The sequence below is a fragment of the Leuresthes tenuis genome, unplaced genomic scaffold, assembly GCF_036924035.1.
Source record: "Leuresthes tenuis unplaced genomic scaffold, fLeuTen1.0.hap1 SCAF_23, whole genome shotgun sequence".
Taxonomy (NCBI): domain Eukaryota; kingdom Metazoa; phylum Chordata; class Actinopteri; order Atheriniformes; family Atherinopsidae; genus Leuresthes; species Leuresthes tenuis.
The window spans coordinates 11,417,194-11,434,962 of record NW_027325377.1 but is presented as its reverse complement, the minus strand read 5'-3'; the positions used below and the strand labels follow the sequence as shown (position 1 = coordinate 11,434,962).

The window sequence follows — 17,769 nt, the reverse complement described above, 5'->3', positions numbered from 1 at the left end:
CAGGAGTCGGAAGCAAAGTAGCAGGATTCAGAACAGTACAACGTTTAACAGTGACATTTGGCATATCACGGAGCACAGAGGTGTATCTGAGCCAACAAGCAGTTGAAAGATGTGAAGTTTTCTGCTCGAGAAGAATAATGGCAACAGTATGAGGAACCAAAACAGTCAAATTAGCGTAGCCCACAATATCTTGGGAGGCCAGGACAGCTTTCTCTGCAGCTGCAACAGCACGAAGACAACCAGGCAGGCCTGCAGCCACAGAGTCCGGTTTTGCTGAGAAATGAGCCACTGGCCTTTGCCTGCCCCATGTTCCTGTATAAGAACAGATGTCATACAACCATGCTTCTCATCAACTGCCTGTATGAAAGGTTTATGAGGATCTGGAATGCCAAGTGTTGGTGCTGTTTGAAGAGCCAGCTTAAGCTCACTAAAGGCTGATTCAGCCTCAGGAGTCCATGGAACACGATCAGCTGACTGGAGCTGCATGTCAGAACTGCAGCTGCCTTTACCATGGATAAGAGCACCTAAGAGAGCTTCGAGAAAAGAGTAGTTAGGAATAAAGTTCCTGCAGTAAGATGTTATACCTAAGAATGACATAAGCTGTTTTTTAGTAACCGGTTTAGGAATGATCTGAACTGCAGCAACACGTTTAGGAGAAAGTGAGCGCCCATCCTTAGAAATCACATGACCCAAAAAGGTGACTTCGTCCTGTACAAACTGTAATTTAGAAAGGCTGGCTTTATGGCCATAAGAAGGAAGATGTTTCAACAGATTCACTGTCTTTTTCACACTGTTGTTTAGATGGACCACATAAAAGGATGTCATCCACATACTGCAAAAGAGCAGAGCCTGTGGTTGATTGAAGTTAATCCAGACTAGCTTTGAGGGCAGCATTGTAAATAGTGGGACTTTCACAGTACCCCTGGCATAACCGGGTAAAAGTCCAAGATCTCCCTTCAAACTAAAAAGCAAACCAAAATGGGCTATCAGGGTGCACTGGCGACAAGTCAACCACTGAGAAAAACTGTGCATCTGATGTAATTTGAGACAAAATAGTGTGTGGGTTGGGCACAGTAGGAGCATGTGGCTGAACTGCAGCATTCACCGCTTGGAGGTCCTGTACAAAACGCCATTCATCTGGCTGGCCAGCATCTTTAATCTTTTTAACAGGAAACAATGGAGTAAGCACAGGTGAATTTTCAAAAGGAACAATAACGCCTGTTTTCTGAAAAGATTGAAAAACAGGTTTAATCCCTTTAATTGCTTCAGGCTTAAAAGGGTACTGTTTTTTACATGGACAAAAGTCTGATTTAGGGGTGACAATTACTGGTTCACAGCCTTTTATCAACCCCACATCATATTTGCTCTTAGCCCAAAGATCATTGGGCACTTCAGCCAACATGGGTATCGAAGACAAATCTGTTTCAGATAAAAAACATGCTTCAAAATGTGATTCTGTGGTAGGAATTAAGTCCACAGTTCTTTGACAATGCATTGTACTCAAAAATGTTTTTTTGTATGCTGACAATCGTTCAGAAAACATCAAATTTGGATCAGCAGGTGAAACAGTCCACTCCATTTATTTCTGACATGTAGCAACAAACTCTCCCACACCTTGTCACTGCCAGTGTGTACGTTTGGCCAAGGAAATGTGAGGGCGAGTACCACAAACATTAAAAAAATCGAAGTGCTCTGGAGTGAGCGACACAGCCAATAAAGTAGGCGCACATATTTTTTCACTTCTTCTCATAGTCATTGTCAGGCCCCAAAGAAATGTGTGATGTGCAGTGCAAATCAGTAGGTTGCATGAAATCAGAAAGGGGTGAAACTAACACTTTTGCTTCTTCCACTAGTTGTTGTGAAAAAGGAGAGCTGGGAAGTTTCCACTCATAAGCATATGTAAGTGCCGATGAATCAAACTGCACTGCTGTGAAAACTTTGTCAGGCTGTAACATAACCTTAACACCCTCTGGTGTAGAAGTTAAAATAATGCCTAATTTACACATGAGATCACAGCCCATCAGGTTAATGGGACACAACTCTGATAACAAAAATTAGTGTTTGAAGGAGAGCTCATCGGGAGTGACAACACGCAATGGGCATTGTCATTTTCTCCTTCACAACCTGGCCTGAGGCAGACATAGAGTAAACGTGGTTTCCACTTAACTTTGGAGGACAATAAAACTCCCCTGACGTCACTACTGATGAACATAAGTTCCCATATTCTGAGAGAAATATCTTTGCTCTAGGACGGAAATAGCATGCAAAACTTTACTACGTGAATCACAGTCGGCAAGCGTTTCTTCACTACACAGAGCAGGAAAAATGTGTGAGTGTGTTTGTGCTATCACCCATTAGTGGAGGCTCCGCTGCTGCGTGACGTCCAGAACCTGCCTCCCACCCTCAGTCAGCCTTTTGCCCAATTTCATCACTTTTCAGCTGTGGACAGTCCTTCTTCCAGTGTCCAGTCTGGCCACAGTAAAAACAAATATTCGGATCATAGCTCTGATCCCACACGTCCATGTCTTCGACTTCGGCCTCGTCCTCTGTTTACACCAACTGCGTAATACATGGTCATGGCTGCCAAATGCAGCTCCTTTTCACACTTGTCCCTTTTGGTTGTCTTACGCGTCTCAATTTGGTTATGAGCATGGCGAGCATATCGGCGAACGTCAGCCAAACGAGGACCCTCACACCATCCCACGTAAATGTTCTTTACTTCAGTGGCGACATCTGGCATGAGGCCTTTAATTATTGCATTGCATGCAATACTCTCCCATGGTCCTGATTCATTACCCAAATCCCTTGGTCTCTGATGACCGCTGTGCTTGCTGACTTCCTCAAGGATGCGGTGTACAAAATCATCAGTCCCTTCACCAGGTTTCTGTTTGCAGGTGTAAATGTGGGACATATTGATTTTGGTTGGAAATTGAGTGGTGATGGCTTGACACAGTCTTTGGTTGGCTGCTTCATATTGAGCGTTATCATTATGTCCTCGTTCACTGTTGGTAGGTCGCAAATCCAGTTGTAGCATACTGGCCTCTATTTTGCAGAGGTCGGACGGTTTGAACTTTTTTGCCAATATGCGACGCAATTCAACCCCAGTCGGGCAGAATTGTGCGCGGAAATCTCGCAACTCGTCAGCAAAATGGGGTCCAGAAATCTCTGGATCTGGTAAGCATTGTTATGCTTCCATGATGTCAGTCTCAGTCCAGGGTCGATAAACCAGTAATGGTCCAGTGGGAACTGCAACTTTAACCATAGGCATGGTTTGAATCTGGTTTTGTTTTTTCTCACGTTTAGATCTCTGAAGTCCAGATTGTGGGTAAAGGATTTTTGTCACTTGCGTTAAAAGTTCTTGGGCAGGTACGCTGGAGAACCAAACGTCTTCCTTTTCCTCATCATCAGACCTATGTAGCTGATGTTTTGAGAATGATGGAATTTCTTCCCGAGGGAGGATGGAAGAAGTCCCTTCTTCCCGAGAGCCAGAGGCTTGTGGCAGGGCTGGCTGTTGTTGTTGCAGGCGTTGTGGAGGGCAGGAGTCCAGGTCTGGATCCGGCACAGCTAATACTAAATTATTATCATCATTCCGTCATGGCATTTGTTTAACATTTTCCTTTCTTTCTCTTAATACACTTTATTTTTTCCAAAATTCTATACCTTTCTTACTTCTTATTTAAACTTAATTTTCTTTTTTTTTGCTTCATCTCTTTCTCATATTTGCAAAACTTTTCTTCTAATTTTCTTATTTCTAACATACTAAAAGAACCTTCTGGTGGAAAACCTCTGGACCATATGTCTTTTTCATTTCATCATGCTTAGGTCCCCCGGTAGGGTCAAAAGTCTGAGACCTACTGTTTCCCATTCTCAGACTTGGAATGGGGAAATATATTCCTTCACTCAAAGGACGTCTCCAATGAGGACCTTAATCTGTACTCACACTTCTTCGGAGTACTTCACACTTCTTCGGACTGCTTCAAAAGTTTCACTTACCCATGAAATCTCTGTCTCACTAATGACACAACCGGGAAACCCTCTTTTATTCAAATAAAAACTAAAAAGCAGTCCTATCGTCTCAGACTATCATGTCTGTTTTATGAATTTAAGGGGCTAAAAAGTTTTGTTCTCGTTTTTCTATGATTAACCGAATGTATGTGAGAGTCCAAACAGACAGAAGGGTTACGGCCGAGCGCTGGACCTTCCTACCCGGCTGGGGTATATGTTCTTGTATGTTGTCTGACTGTTTGATTTGAATGTGTTGTGTAAGTGTCCTGTTGAATGTTACATGTTTGGGCTTTGACACGCTTCACTGTGGTTGTTAACTGTGTGGTGTGTCCTGAAATGTTATATGTTTGGGCTGTGTGACATGCTTAATGCTTTTCAGTAGCAACCCACTTATTCATATATAGCAACTGACAACATAAGAAGACATACTTTGATAGTAGTTGTAGAAGTATCCTTATTGATAATAGATAAACTAATTCATAGTGATAGAACAGTAGATGAACAGGTGCCTGCACATGTCTCATGAAAATAAAATGGGTGTATGATTGCTGACGGCAGAGCAATACTGCCAAACTTATGAGTTCTTGTGGCAAACTTGATTCAGTGTCTTGACGTGTATACGCTGTTTCGCTGACTTGTCACAAGAAACAAAGTGTTTTTGATAAGATCCGACCATTTTATTACGGGAGGATCAGTATGTACGGATTCTGATGTGACTGATAAACCCATTCGTATCTTAAGCATAATCTAATACGTGAGACAACGCCCTGGCACACAATCAAAAAAAAAAAGAGAGAGAGCGGTTTTGTGTCCCCACAGTCCATAATGTAGAAAAGAGAGAAAAAAGCCTTTCTGATTTGGTGTGTGTGCTCACAGTGCAGAGTGTAGAGAAAAGAGAGAAAAGAAAGCCGTTTTGGTGTCACGGGTGTTGTGACTTACACACACACATTTCTGAATTGAGAAAGGAAATTATTTTAGAGAAAGCACTAGAGTTTAGATCCCACATTTGTTGATAGGCATTCATTTAATTTTTCTTTTAATCAGTTTTAAAGTGAATACTAACTGAGAAATGAAAAAGGTGAAGAGTTTAGAAGCTTGGTTCAAGAGCAAAACTTGGTTTATGATCAGCTGAGTCTCTAAACAGAACAGCAAAGGGCTTCATCGAACATTTAAAAAAGATTCAGATTGTTAGAATATCCAGAATTTATAGGAATGGTGGTGATTACTCTTATTTTCTAGAATGGAAATAACTGCACCATGTCTGTTTTATGAATTTAAGGGGCTAAAAAGTTTTGTTCTCGTTTTTCTATGATTAACCGAATGTATGTGAGAGTCCAAACAGACAGAAGGGTTACGGCCGAGCGCTGGACCTTCCAAAAAAGATGAGACAGGCTGGACCTGTGCCATACTAGTTAAGACCTGCCTGTGGATAACAGGTTCATTAAACTCTCACATACACAAACTCACACACGTTCGCACACATACACCCATTCACACACACATTCTTGAACTTGCTGCAAGATTAAACATTTGCATTAACTGACTCCAGCAACTCTGAGTCTCATTGAGAGACTTTTCTCAACAATTGGGTCCTCAAACCAGATCTCAACGTTTTTTCCGCTTTCCAGGGTCGGAGCTGAAACCGTGCACGGGGGAGTCCAGTACTCCTAATGAAAGACCCCCTGCTGAATTGCGGTAATTAGGGGCAAGTGTCCACTGAAAGGGGGAAACAGGGACGAGATCGTACTTTTGAATCAATGGCCAGAAGCCATTGGCAGTGCAGGCATCAACAATAATGGTGTTATTTCACCCATTAACACTTAAGGTACCTCATGCAGTGGCTGTGATATGGTTACTTAACAAAATATCTTTACCAGACATCTCTCCTACATAACAGTTCTTCTTTCACAGCCACACCTTGTTGTCGAGAGATGTGCTACACTTAATCCATCCACACTGCTACCTACCCCACAGATGGAAAGCCTCATGATTGCATGTCAGAAATAACCATCAGTGTTTTACCCAGGCCAGACTTAACTGATATACGTTATGAAAATGCAGAAATAACTATATTTATTCAACAGGTCAAGCAAAAAACCCTGATGGCACAAATGCTACAGGATTTGCAGTAGTAACAGAAACTGAAGTTTTCTTAAAACAACCACTACCAAAAAATTACTCTGTTCAAGCAGTCGAATTGGTAGCTTTAACTGAAGCTTGTAAATTAAATAACAAAAAGGTTGTTAACGTTTACACTGACAGTCAGTATGCCTTCTCAACTGTACATGTGTTAACACAGCATTGGAAAAACAGGTATGTTGACATCCACAGCTAAATGTATAAACTACAAATATTTTAGCATTATTAGATGTTATTCAATTGCCATCTACAATAGACTCGTATGAATGACCGGAAGGAAAACCATACTGCCAAAGAATTTGTTTAAATATGCTGCAGTATTGAGCCACGGACCATGTCATGTCTCAACAGGAGGGATGGAAGCAATAATGAACAAGGTTTTTACAGCATATGGTTTTACTAATTATTGAATTTTTTTTTTTAGAATAAATAAATGAATAAAGTTTTGTCTAGCAGGTCAAATATGTGCAAAATACATTCCACAGGGCAATCTAAGACCAAAACGAAGATAATTCCCTAAGCCAGTGTATCTTTTTCAACATATTTGTTTGGATTTCATTATTTCATTATTGTGTAGATTTCATTGAACTAAATTAATGTTAAGGGAAACGATTCTAATCAGTGACAACAGAGGTTTTTACCAAATGGTCTGAAATATTTCCATGTGCACAAGCAGATGCACTCTCAGTAGCAAAATCACGCGTAAAATAACTCATTTCTAGATTTGAAATTCCTGAAAAGATCTTCAGTGATAATTTGACACACTTTGTAAACTATGTCATCTCACTGATGGCAAAGAACTTAAAATAGATCTTAGAAACCACTGTGATATAGAAGGTTTCGCTAACACATTGGAATTGTTTTACTATTTACATATGCATGTGCAGTGAAGAATTGCTTGCTGCTGATAAATGCAAAGAAGAACAGCTTACACATAGATGCTCACATATAGGCTGCTGAATGCAATGAAGACCTGCTTATCCAGTAAAGTTCAATGTCAATGTGTAATATTCAATTAGGATTTGCAAAACAGTGAAGTTAAACAATGAATGGGTCCATAGTCGGTATGAGAAGACTACAGGAATATTTACCTGGGTGTACGTTCAAACAGAGATGAGAAAATTGCGATAAATTATTGTTTGTTTGTTTGTTAGTATGTATATGAATGTTATGTGTATAAACTGTGTTGAGTTGTAGTTACTCAGTAGTGTCTCAGTGAAACAACCGACGGGGGAAGCCTTGCGGTGACAACAAAAGCAGTGTTTTACTGATCAGTCAAGTTGCTCCAGTGTACTCCATACAAACTGGTTGGCTACTGAAGGGATAGAAAATGGGGAATACTTGTTTTAAAGCAAACAAGGAATTAGATGGGAAAAATACATGTTTTAACGGGACCCAGACAATATTAAATACTCAGACAGATGGGAGAAGAAGTGTAGTTTTGTAGGAAATCACAAAATTATTACATAAAATTAGTGAAATCAATTGAAGAATGCCTTTCTGAAGAGCTGTTTACCACAGATGAGCAGCTTTGCGACCAAGCACATTGTAGATCGCTTTACTGCCAAAATGATCTAGTTTAATGGATTGGTTTAGACATGCATAACAGCATTTTAAGAACAAAGAGAGAAACAAAAAGGGACAACGCTTCATGGTGGAAGGTGATGTATAAATAACTGTGTATATGATGAAGGAGAGACCATTTGAGCAGCCCAGCCATTTCGCAGCACAGGGACAGCAGTCCAAGTTAAAGGATCTCCCACGTGGTATCACCTGTCACACTGTGTCAAGGCATCAAAAGAAGAAAAAATCACCAAACTCAAGGACAAAGAGACGAAGACTCCGGTGAACGAAGAGAGAGGACTTACAAACCAGAAATACAAAAGGATGCTCGATATCAAGATCCAGAAGAAGAGGCTAACAATGCCACGAACACTTACGATGCTGGGAATGATGCCAGCAATGAACAGAGAAGAAGATTCAGTGTCATCAATCTGCAACACGTGCCTCTAATGAGGGGGTGAATATAGAATCCTCAACGATTACAACGTCTCTGGGAACTGTGACAACAACAAGGTTTAAACCATTTTGATATATATTGTAACCTATTGGCTAAGGAATAGTGCTGAAAATTAGGTAAATCTAATCCACCACTGTCCTTGGTCTTCTGTAGGGTTTTTAAACTAATACGTGGTGGTTTGTTTTTCCACAGAAATTTGGAGATGCATGAATCTAGTGACTTAAACCAAGTAGCAGATAGTTTTATGGGGATCATTGAGAACAAATAGTTAACTTTTGGTAGTATCATCATTTTAATGGTTGTAACTCTCCCCATAAGTGATATAGGTAAGGACTTCCAACGAGAGAGATCGTCCTCTACTCTCTTTACTAATTGCACATAATCCATCTGTACTTATCAGTTTAATATGTGATATGTCTATGCAAGGACTACATATTAAATGGATTTTTATCAATAGGAGTTGAAAAAGGAGCTTGCTCCGTTCACTCCAAGCATCGACCCGGTACTGCAGTGCCGCTGGGAACGGTGCGCTCTCCTCTGCTCTTGTGAAAAAGCTAACAGCGGTGCAGGATGGAAGTTTCTTTTAGTCTGCTGAGAAAAGAGAGTGAATGCGAAGTAGACTTTAACACGGCTCTGGGAGCGAGCCGAGTGCGGGCTAACCAGGAGAAATGCTTGAAAGAAACGCGACACCGAATGAGCGGTCAGAACAAAGCCTCAATACGGTGTTCCTGTGGTGTTTTTATAAAATGCGGTGAAAATAAAGGTGTGAATGCCCCATAGAAAACTAAAAGGTGGAGCGGAAGTGTTCGGCTGCAAGAAGGTGTGAATGTCCGACTATATTTGGTGAAAAGCAGGTGAAGCAAGGTCTGAATGCCCAACCTTACATCATCAAAAGCGAGATCAGAGGTTTTTGGCTGCAAGAAGGCCATAGTTTGCCAAAAGCGGGTAAGGTGCGAATGACCGACTAAATATCAACAAAAGTGGGGGCGGAGGTCTTCGGATGTAAGTGGGTGTGAATATCCCACCATACAAGTATGGTGGAGAGGAAGCTGTGAATGGCCGACCATAGTTTGCAAAAAGCGGGTGAGAAAAGGTGCGAATGTCCAACCATACATGATCGAAACAGGGTGTTTGGCTGCGACAAGGTGTGAATGTCCACCCATAATTAATGAAAAGCGGGCAACAAGTAGGTTCGAATGCCATACCATACATCATCAAAAGCAGGAGTGGATGTGTTCGGCTACAAGAAGGTTTGAATGTCCGAGCATAGTTTGTAAAAAGCGGGTAAGAAAAGGTTCGAATGCCCGAACATACACCATCAAAAGAGGGAGCGGAGGTGTTCCGCTTTAAGACGGTGTGAATGTCCGACCATAGTTGGTAAAAAGTGGGTATGAAAAGGTGCGAATGACCAAATTCGGCTGCAAAAAACTGTGTTCGGCTGCAAAAAGGTGTGAATGTTCGACTAAAGTTTGTAAAAAGCGGGTAAGACAAGGTGCGAATGCCTGACAATGTATGATCAAAAGCGGGAGCGGAGGTGTTCAGCTGCAAGAAGGTCTAAATGTCCATAATTAATTGCTAGAAAACATGAAAGAAAATTTTCGAAAATCAATCCGCACATGATCATAAGTGGGAGAGGAGGTGTTCAGCTGCAAGAAGGTGTGAATATCCTACCATAATTGCTGAAAAATGTGTTAGAAACGGTAAGAATCCCGGACCATACCTCATCAAAAGCTAGAGAGGTGGTGTTCGGCTACAAGTAGGTGTGAATGTCTGACTAAAGTTCAAATATATTAACAAAAGCGGGAGGAGAGGTCTTCGGATGAGTGGTTGAGAATTTCCAACCATAATCTATAAAATGCGGTGAAATAAAAGGTGTGATAGAAACCTAAAAGGTGGAGCGGAAGTGTTCGGCTGCAAGAAGGTGTGAATGTCCATCTATAGTTGGTGAAAAGCAGGAAAAGCAAGGTCTGAAAAGCAAGGTTTCCTATCCTGCAAAGTACAACGTTCTTTTTTGTTTAAAGCTATTATGACATGGATAAATATGAAGGACCAAGCAGTTTTAACTTAATCGGTTTCAACAAAATAGAAAGTATTACTTTGCAGTATACTAAAGAACAACACTAAACCTTTAGGAATCCGAGAATAAACTTATTTCCACGAGTTCTACACAATTTCGGATTTTGATATAAAATGAATTCCTTCACTCAAACCAAGTTAAAACTGCTTTGTCCTTCATATTTATCCATGTCTGAATCGGTTTCAACAAAATAAAAAGTATTACTTTGCAGTATACCAAAGAACAACACTAAACCTTTAGGAATCCGAGAATAAACTTATTTCCACGAGTTCTACACAATTTCGGATTTTGATATAAAATGAAATCCTTCACTCAAACCAAGTGAAAACTGCTTTGTCATATTTTTCAGCAAGTATGGTCGGACATTCACACCTACTCACAGCCGAACACCTCCGCTCCCGCATTTGATGGTGTATAGTCGGGCATTCTCACCATTTCTCATCAGGTTTTTGCAAATTATGATCTGACATTCACACCTGCTTTTGATGATGTATGGTTGGGCATTCGCACCTTTTTTTTTACCCATTTTTGAGGAATTATGGGTGGACATTCACACCTTCTTGCAGCTAAACACCTCCGCTCCCACTTATGATCATGTGCGGTTTGATATTCGAAAATTTTCTTTCATGTTTTCTAGCAATTATTGATGGACATTCAGACCTTCTTGCAGCTGAACCCCTCTGCTCCCGCTTTTGATGGTGTATAGTTGGGCTTTCAAGCCTTTTCTTCCCCGGTTTTTACAAATTATGGTTGGACATTCAGACCTTCTTTTAGCCGAAAACCTCCGCTCCCTCTTTTGATCATACATTGTCGGGCATTCGCACCTTTTCTTACCCGCTTTTTACAATACATGGTCGGACTTTCACACCTTCTTGTAGCCGAACACATTCGCTCCCGCTATTGATTGTGTGCAGTCGGGTATTTTAACCTTTTCTTACCCACTTTTTACCAACTACGGTCGGACATTCACACCTTCTTATGGCGGAACACCTCCGCTCCCTCTTTTGATGGTGTATGTTTGGGCATTCGAACCTTTTCTTACCCGCTTTTTACAAACTATGGTCGGACATTCAAACCTTCTTGTATCCGAACACATCCAGTTCTGCTTTTGAGGATGTATGGTCGGACTTTCACACCTTTTAGTAGCCAAACAACTCCGCTCCCGCTATTGATTGTGTACAGTCGGGTATTTTAACCTTTTCTTACCCGCTTTTTACCAATTATGGTCGGACATTCACACCTTCTTACAGCGGAACACCTCCGCTCGCTGTTTTGATCATTTATGGTCTGGCAATACTACCTTTTCTTACCCGTTTTTGAGTAATTATGGCTGGACATTCACAGCTTCTTGCATCCGAACACCTCTTCTCTGCTTTTGATGATGAATAGTCCGGCATTCTTACCTTTTCTAACACATTTTTCAGTAATTATTGTCGGTCATTCACACCTTTCTCATCAGCTTTTTGCAAATTATGATCTGACATTCACACCTACTTGCAGCCGAACACCTCGGCTTCCGTTTTTGATGGTGTATATTTTGGCATTCGAACCTTTTCTTACCCACTTTTTACAAACTATGCTCGGACATTCACACCTTGCAGCGAAACCCCTCCGCTCCCTCTTTTGATTGTGTATGTTCGGGCATTCGAACCTTTTCTTACCCGCTTTTTACAAACTATGGTCGGACATTCAAACCTTCTTGTGGCCGAACACATCCACTTCTGCTTTTGATGATGTATAGTTGGGCATTCACACCTTTTCTTACCCATTTTTCAGTAATTATTGGTGGACATTCAGACCTTCTTGCAGCTGAACCCCTCTGCTCCCGCTTTTGATGGTGTATAGTCGGGCTTTCGAGGCTTTTCTTCAACGGTGTTTACAAATTATGGTTGGAAATTCAGACCTTGCAGCCGAACACCTCCGCTCCCTCTTTTGATCATACATTGTCGGGCATTCGCACCTTGTCTTACCCGCGTTTTACAAACCATGGTCGGACTTTCACACCTTCTTGTAGCCGAACAACTCCGCTCCTGCTATTGGTTGTGTACAGTCGGGTATTTTAACCTTTTCTTACCCGCTTTTTACCAATTATGGTCGGACTTTCACACCGTCTTACAGCGGAACACCTCCGCTCCCTCTTTTGATGGTGTATGTTCGGGCATTCGAACTTTTTCTTACCCACTTTTTACAAACTATGGTCGGACATTCAAACCTTCTTGTAGCAGAACACATCCACTTCTTCTTTTGATGATGTATGGTTGGGCATTCGCACCTTTTCTTACCCATTTTTCAGGAATTATGGGTGGACATTCACACCTATTTGCAGTCGAACAGCTCTGCTCCCACTTTTGATTATGTTTGGTTGGATATTCTAACCTTTTCTTAACTGCTTTTTACAAACTTTTGTCGGACGTTCACACCTTCTTGCAGCCGAACACCTCCGTTTCCGCTTTTGATGGTATATATTCGGGCATTCGAACCTTTTCTTACCCGCTTTTTACCAACTATGGTCGGACATTCGCACCATCTTACAGCGGAACACCTCCGCTCCCTCTTTTGATGGTGTATTTTCGGGCATTCGCACCTTTTCTTACCCGCTTTTTACAAACTATGGTTGGACATTCAAACCTTTTTGTAGCCGAAAACCTCCACTCCCTCTTTTGATCATACATTGTCGGGCATTCGCACCTTTTCTTACCCGCTTTCTACAAACAATGCTCGGACATTCAAACCTTCTTGTAGCCAAACACATCCACTCCTGCTTTTGTTGATGTATGGTTGGGCATTCGAACCTACTTGTTGCCCGCTTTTCATTAATTATGGGTGGACATTCAGACCTACTTGCAGCCGAACACCTCGGCTTCCGCTTTTGATGGTGTATATTTTTGCATTCGAACCTTTTCTTACCCGCTTTTTACAAACCATGGTCGGACTTTCACACCTTCTTTTAGCCGAACAACTCCGCTCCCGCTATTGATTGTGTAGAGTCGGGTATTTTAACCTTTTCTTACCCGCTTTTTACCAACTATGGTTGGACATTCACACCTTCTTACAGCGGAACACCTCCGCTCCCTCTTTTGATGGTGTATGTTCGGGCATTCGAACCTTTTCTTACCCACTTTTTACAAACTATGCTCGGACATTCACACCTTCTTGCAGCGAAACACCTCCGCTCCCTCTTTTGATTGTGTATGTTCGGGCATTCAAACCTTTTCTTACCCGCCTTTTACAAACTATGGTCGGACATTCAAACCTTCTTGTGGCCGAACACATCCACTTCTGCTTTTGATGATGTATAGTTGGGCATTCACACCTTTTCTTACCCATTTTTCAGTAATTATTGGTGGACATTCAGACCTTCTTGCAGCTGAACACCTCTGCTCCCGCTTTTGATGGTGTATAGTCGGGCTTTCGAGGCTTTTCTTCAACGGTGTTTACAAATTATGGTTGGAAATTCAGACCTTGCAGCCGAACACCTCCGCTCCCTCTTTTGATCATACATTGTCGGACATTCGCACCTTGTCTTACCCGCGTTTTACAAACCATGGTCGGACATTCACAGCTTCCTCTCCACCATACTTGTATGGTGGGATATTCACACCCACTTGCATCCGAAGACCTCCGCCCCCACTTTTGTTGATATTTAGTCGGTCATTCACACCTTACCCGTTTTCTTGCAGCCAAACACCTCTGATCTCGCTTTTGATGATGTAAGATTGGGCATTCAGACCTTGCTTTTCCTGCTTTTCACCAACTATAGACGGACATTCACACCTTCTTGCAGCCGAACACTTCCGCTCCACCTTTTAGGTTTCTATCACACCTTTTTTTTCACCGCATTTTATAGATTATGGTTGGAAATTCTCAACCACTCATCCGAAGACCTCTCCTCCCGCTTTTGTTAATATATTTGAACTTTAGTCAGACATTCACACCTACTTGCAGCCGAACACCACCTCTCTAGCTTTTGATGATGTATGGTCCGGCATTCCTACCGTTTCTAACACATTTTTCAGCAATTATGGTAGGACATTCACACCTTCTTGCAGCTGAACACCTCCTCTCCCACTTATGATCATATGCAGATTGATTTTCGAAAATTTTCTTTCATGTTTTCTAGCAATTAATGATGGACATTTAGACCTTCTTGCAGCTGAATACCTCCGCTCCCGCTTTTGACCATACATTGTCAGGCATTCGAACCTTGTCTTACAAACTTTAGTCAAACATTCACACCTTTTTGCAGCCGAACACAGTTTTTTTCAGCCGATTTTGGGCATTCGAACCTTTTCATACCCACTTTTTACCAACTATGGTCGGACATTCAAACCTTCTTGTAGCCGAACACATCCAGTCCTGCTTTTGATGATGTATGTTCAGGCATTCGAACCTTTTCTTACCCGCTTTTTACAAACTATGCTCGGACATTCAAACCTTCTTGTAGCCGAACACATCCACTCCTGCTTTTGATGATGTATGGTTGGGCATTCGAACCTACTTGTTGCCCGCTTTTCATTAATTATGGGTGGACATTCACACCTTGTCGCAGCCAAACACCTCCGCTCCCTGTTTTGATCATGTATGGTTGGACATTCGCACCTTTTCTCACCCGCTTTTTGCAAACTATGGTCGGCCATTCACAGCTTCCTCTCCACCATACTTCTATGGTGGGATATTCACACCCACTTGCATCCGAAGACCTCCGCCCCCACTTTTGTTGATATTTAGTCGGTCATTCGCACCGACTAAATGCTGCTCAACGTTGTACTTTGCAGTAAAACAAAGAGCAAATCTAAAGATTCAGGAATCCGAGAATAAGCTTACTTCCATGAGTTCTTCACGATTTCGGATTTTGCTATAAAATGAATTCCTTCACTCAAACTAAATTAAAACTGCTAAACCGCTAATCTGTTACATGCAAGGCAGATGTCAAATTCACCGAAATAGGATCTAAGGGTATTTGTCCAATCGAGCTGTAGCAGCTTCGGTAAAAGAGTATAAGTTGAAGAGTTTGTGAATAAAGGTGTGCGCACACATAGTGAGTTGTAGGAAAATAGGCAGGGAGCAATGCCGGCTGGGGTATAGGTTCTTGTATGTTGTCTGACTGTTTGATTTGAATGTGTTGCGTAAGTGTCCTGTTGAATGTTACATGTTTGGGCTGTGTGACATGCTTAATGCTTTTCAGTAGCAACCCACTTATTCATATATAGCAACTGACAACATAAGAAGTCCGGACATACTTTGATAGTAGTTGTAGAAGTATCCTTATTGATAATAGATAAACTAATTCATAGTGATAGAACAGTAGATGAACAGGTGCCTGCACATGTCTCATGAAAATAAAATGGGTGTATGATTGCTGACGGCAGAGCAATACTGCCAAACTTATGAGTTCTTGTGGCAAACTTGATTCAGTGTCTTGACGTGTATACGCTGTTTCGCTGACTTGTCACAAGAAACAAAGTGTGTTTGATAAGATCCGACCATTTTATTACGGGAGGATCAGTATGTATGGATTCTGATGTGACTGATAAACTCATTCGTATCTTAAGCATAATCTAATACGTGAGACAACGCCTTGGGACACAATCAAAAAAAAAAAAAGAGAGAGCGGTTTTGTGTCCCCACAGTCCATAATGTAGAAAAGAGAGAAAAAAGCCTTTCTGATTTGTTGTGTGTGCTCACAGTGCAGAGTGTAGAGAAAAGAGAGAAAAGAAAGCCGTTTTGGTGTCACGGGTGTTGTGACTTACACACACACATTTCTGAATTGAGAAAGGAAATTATTTTAGAGGAAGCACTAGAGTTTAGATCCCACATTTGTTGATAGGCATTCATTTAATTTTTCTTTTAATCAGTTTTAAAGTGAATACTAACTGAGAAATGAAAAAGGTGAAGAGTTTAGAAGCTTGGTTCAAGAGCAAAACTTGGTTTATGATCAGCTGAGTCTCTAAACAGAACAGCAAAGGGCTTCATCGAACATTTAAAAAAGATTCAGATTGTTAGAATATCCAGAATTTATAGGAATGGTGGTGATTACTCTTATTTTCTAGAATGGAAATAACTGCACCATGTCTGTTTTATGAATTTAAGGGGCTAAAAAGTTTTGTTCTCGTTTTTCTATGATTAACCGAATGTATGTGAGAGTCCAAACAGACAGAAGGGTTACGGCCGAGCGCTGGACCTTCCAAAAAAGATGAGACAGGCTGGACCCGTGCCATACTAGTTAAGGCCTGCCTGTGGATTACAGGTTCTTTAAACTCTCACACACACAAACTCACACACGTTCGCACACATACACCCATACACACACACATTCTTGAACTTGCTGCAAGATTAAACCTTTGCATTAACTGACTCCAGCAACTCTGAGTCTCATTGAGAGACTTTTCTCAACAATTGGGTCCTCAAACCAGATCTCAACGTTTTTTCCGCTGTCCAGGGTCGGAGCTGAAACCGTGCACGGGGGAGTCCAGTACTCCTAATGAAAGACCCCCTGCTGAATTGCGGTAATTAGGGGCCAGTGTCCACTGAAAGGGGAAAAAGGGACGAGATCGTACTTTTGAATCAATGGCCAGAAGCCATTGGCAGTGCAGGCATCAACAACAATGGTGTTATTTCACCCATTAACACTTAAGGTACCTCATGCAGTGGCTGTGATATGGTTACTTAACAAAATATCTTTACCAGACATCTCTCCTACATAACAGTTCTTCTTTCACAGCCACACCTTGTTGTCGAGAGATGTGCTACACTTAATCCATCCACACTGCTACCTACCCCACAGATGGAAAGCCTCATGATTGCATGTCAGAAATAACCATCAGTGTTTTACCCAGGCCAGACTTAACTGATATACATTATGAAAATGCAGAAATAACTATATTTATTCAACAGATCAAGGAAAAAAACCCTGATGGCACAAATGCTACAGGATTTGCAGTAGTAACAGAAACTGAAGTTTTCTTAAAACAACCACTACCAAAAAATTACTCTGTTCAAGCAGTCGAATTGGTAGCTTTAACTGAAGCTTGTAAATTAAATAACAAAAAGGTTGTTAACGTTTACACTGACAGTCAGTATGCCTTCTCAACTGTACATGTGTTAACACAGCATTGGAAAAACAGGTATGTTGACATCCACAGCTAAATGTATAAACTACAAATATTTTAGCATTATTAGATGTTATTCAATTGCCATCTACAATAGACTCGTATGAATGACCGGAAGGAAAACCATACTGCCAAAGAATTTGTTTAAATATGCTGCAGTATTGAGCCACGGACCATGTCATGTCTCAACAGGAGGGATGGAAGCAATAATGAACCAGATTTTTACAGCATATGGTTTTACTAATTATTAAAAACATTTTTTTAGAATAAATAAATGAATAAAGTTTTGTCTAGCAGGTCAAATATGTGCAAAATACATTCCACAGGGCAATCTAAGACCAAAACGAAGATAATTCCCTAAGCCAGTGTATCTTTTTCAACATATTTGTTTGGATTTCATTATTTCATTATTTTGTAGA

At 41.2% G+C, this 17,769-nt stretch overlaps 1 pseudogene; it reads left to right on the top strand.

Annotated features, from left to right (window-relative positions):
• The first annotated feature begins 8,523 nt into the window (after positions 1 to 8,523).
• Positions 8,524 to 8,700, top strand: LOC140283391 (U2 spliceosomal RNA; annotated as a pseudogene).
• The last annotated feature ends 9,069 nt before the right edge of the window (positions 8,701 to 17,769 follow it).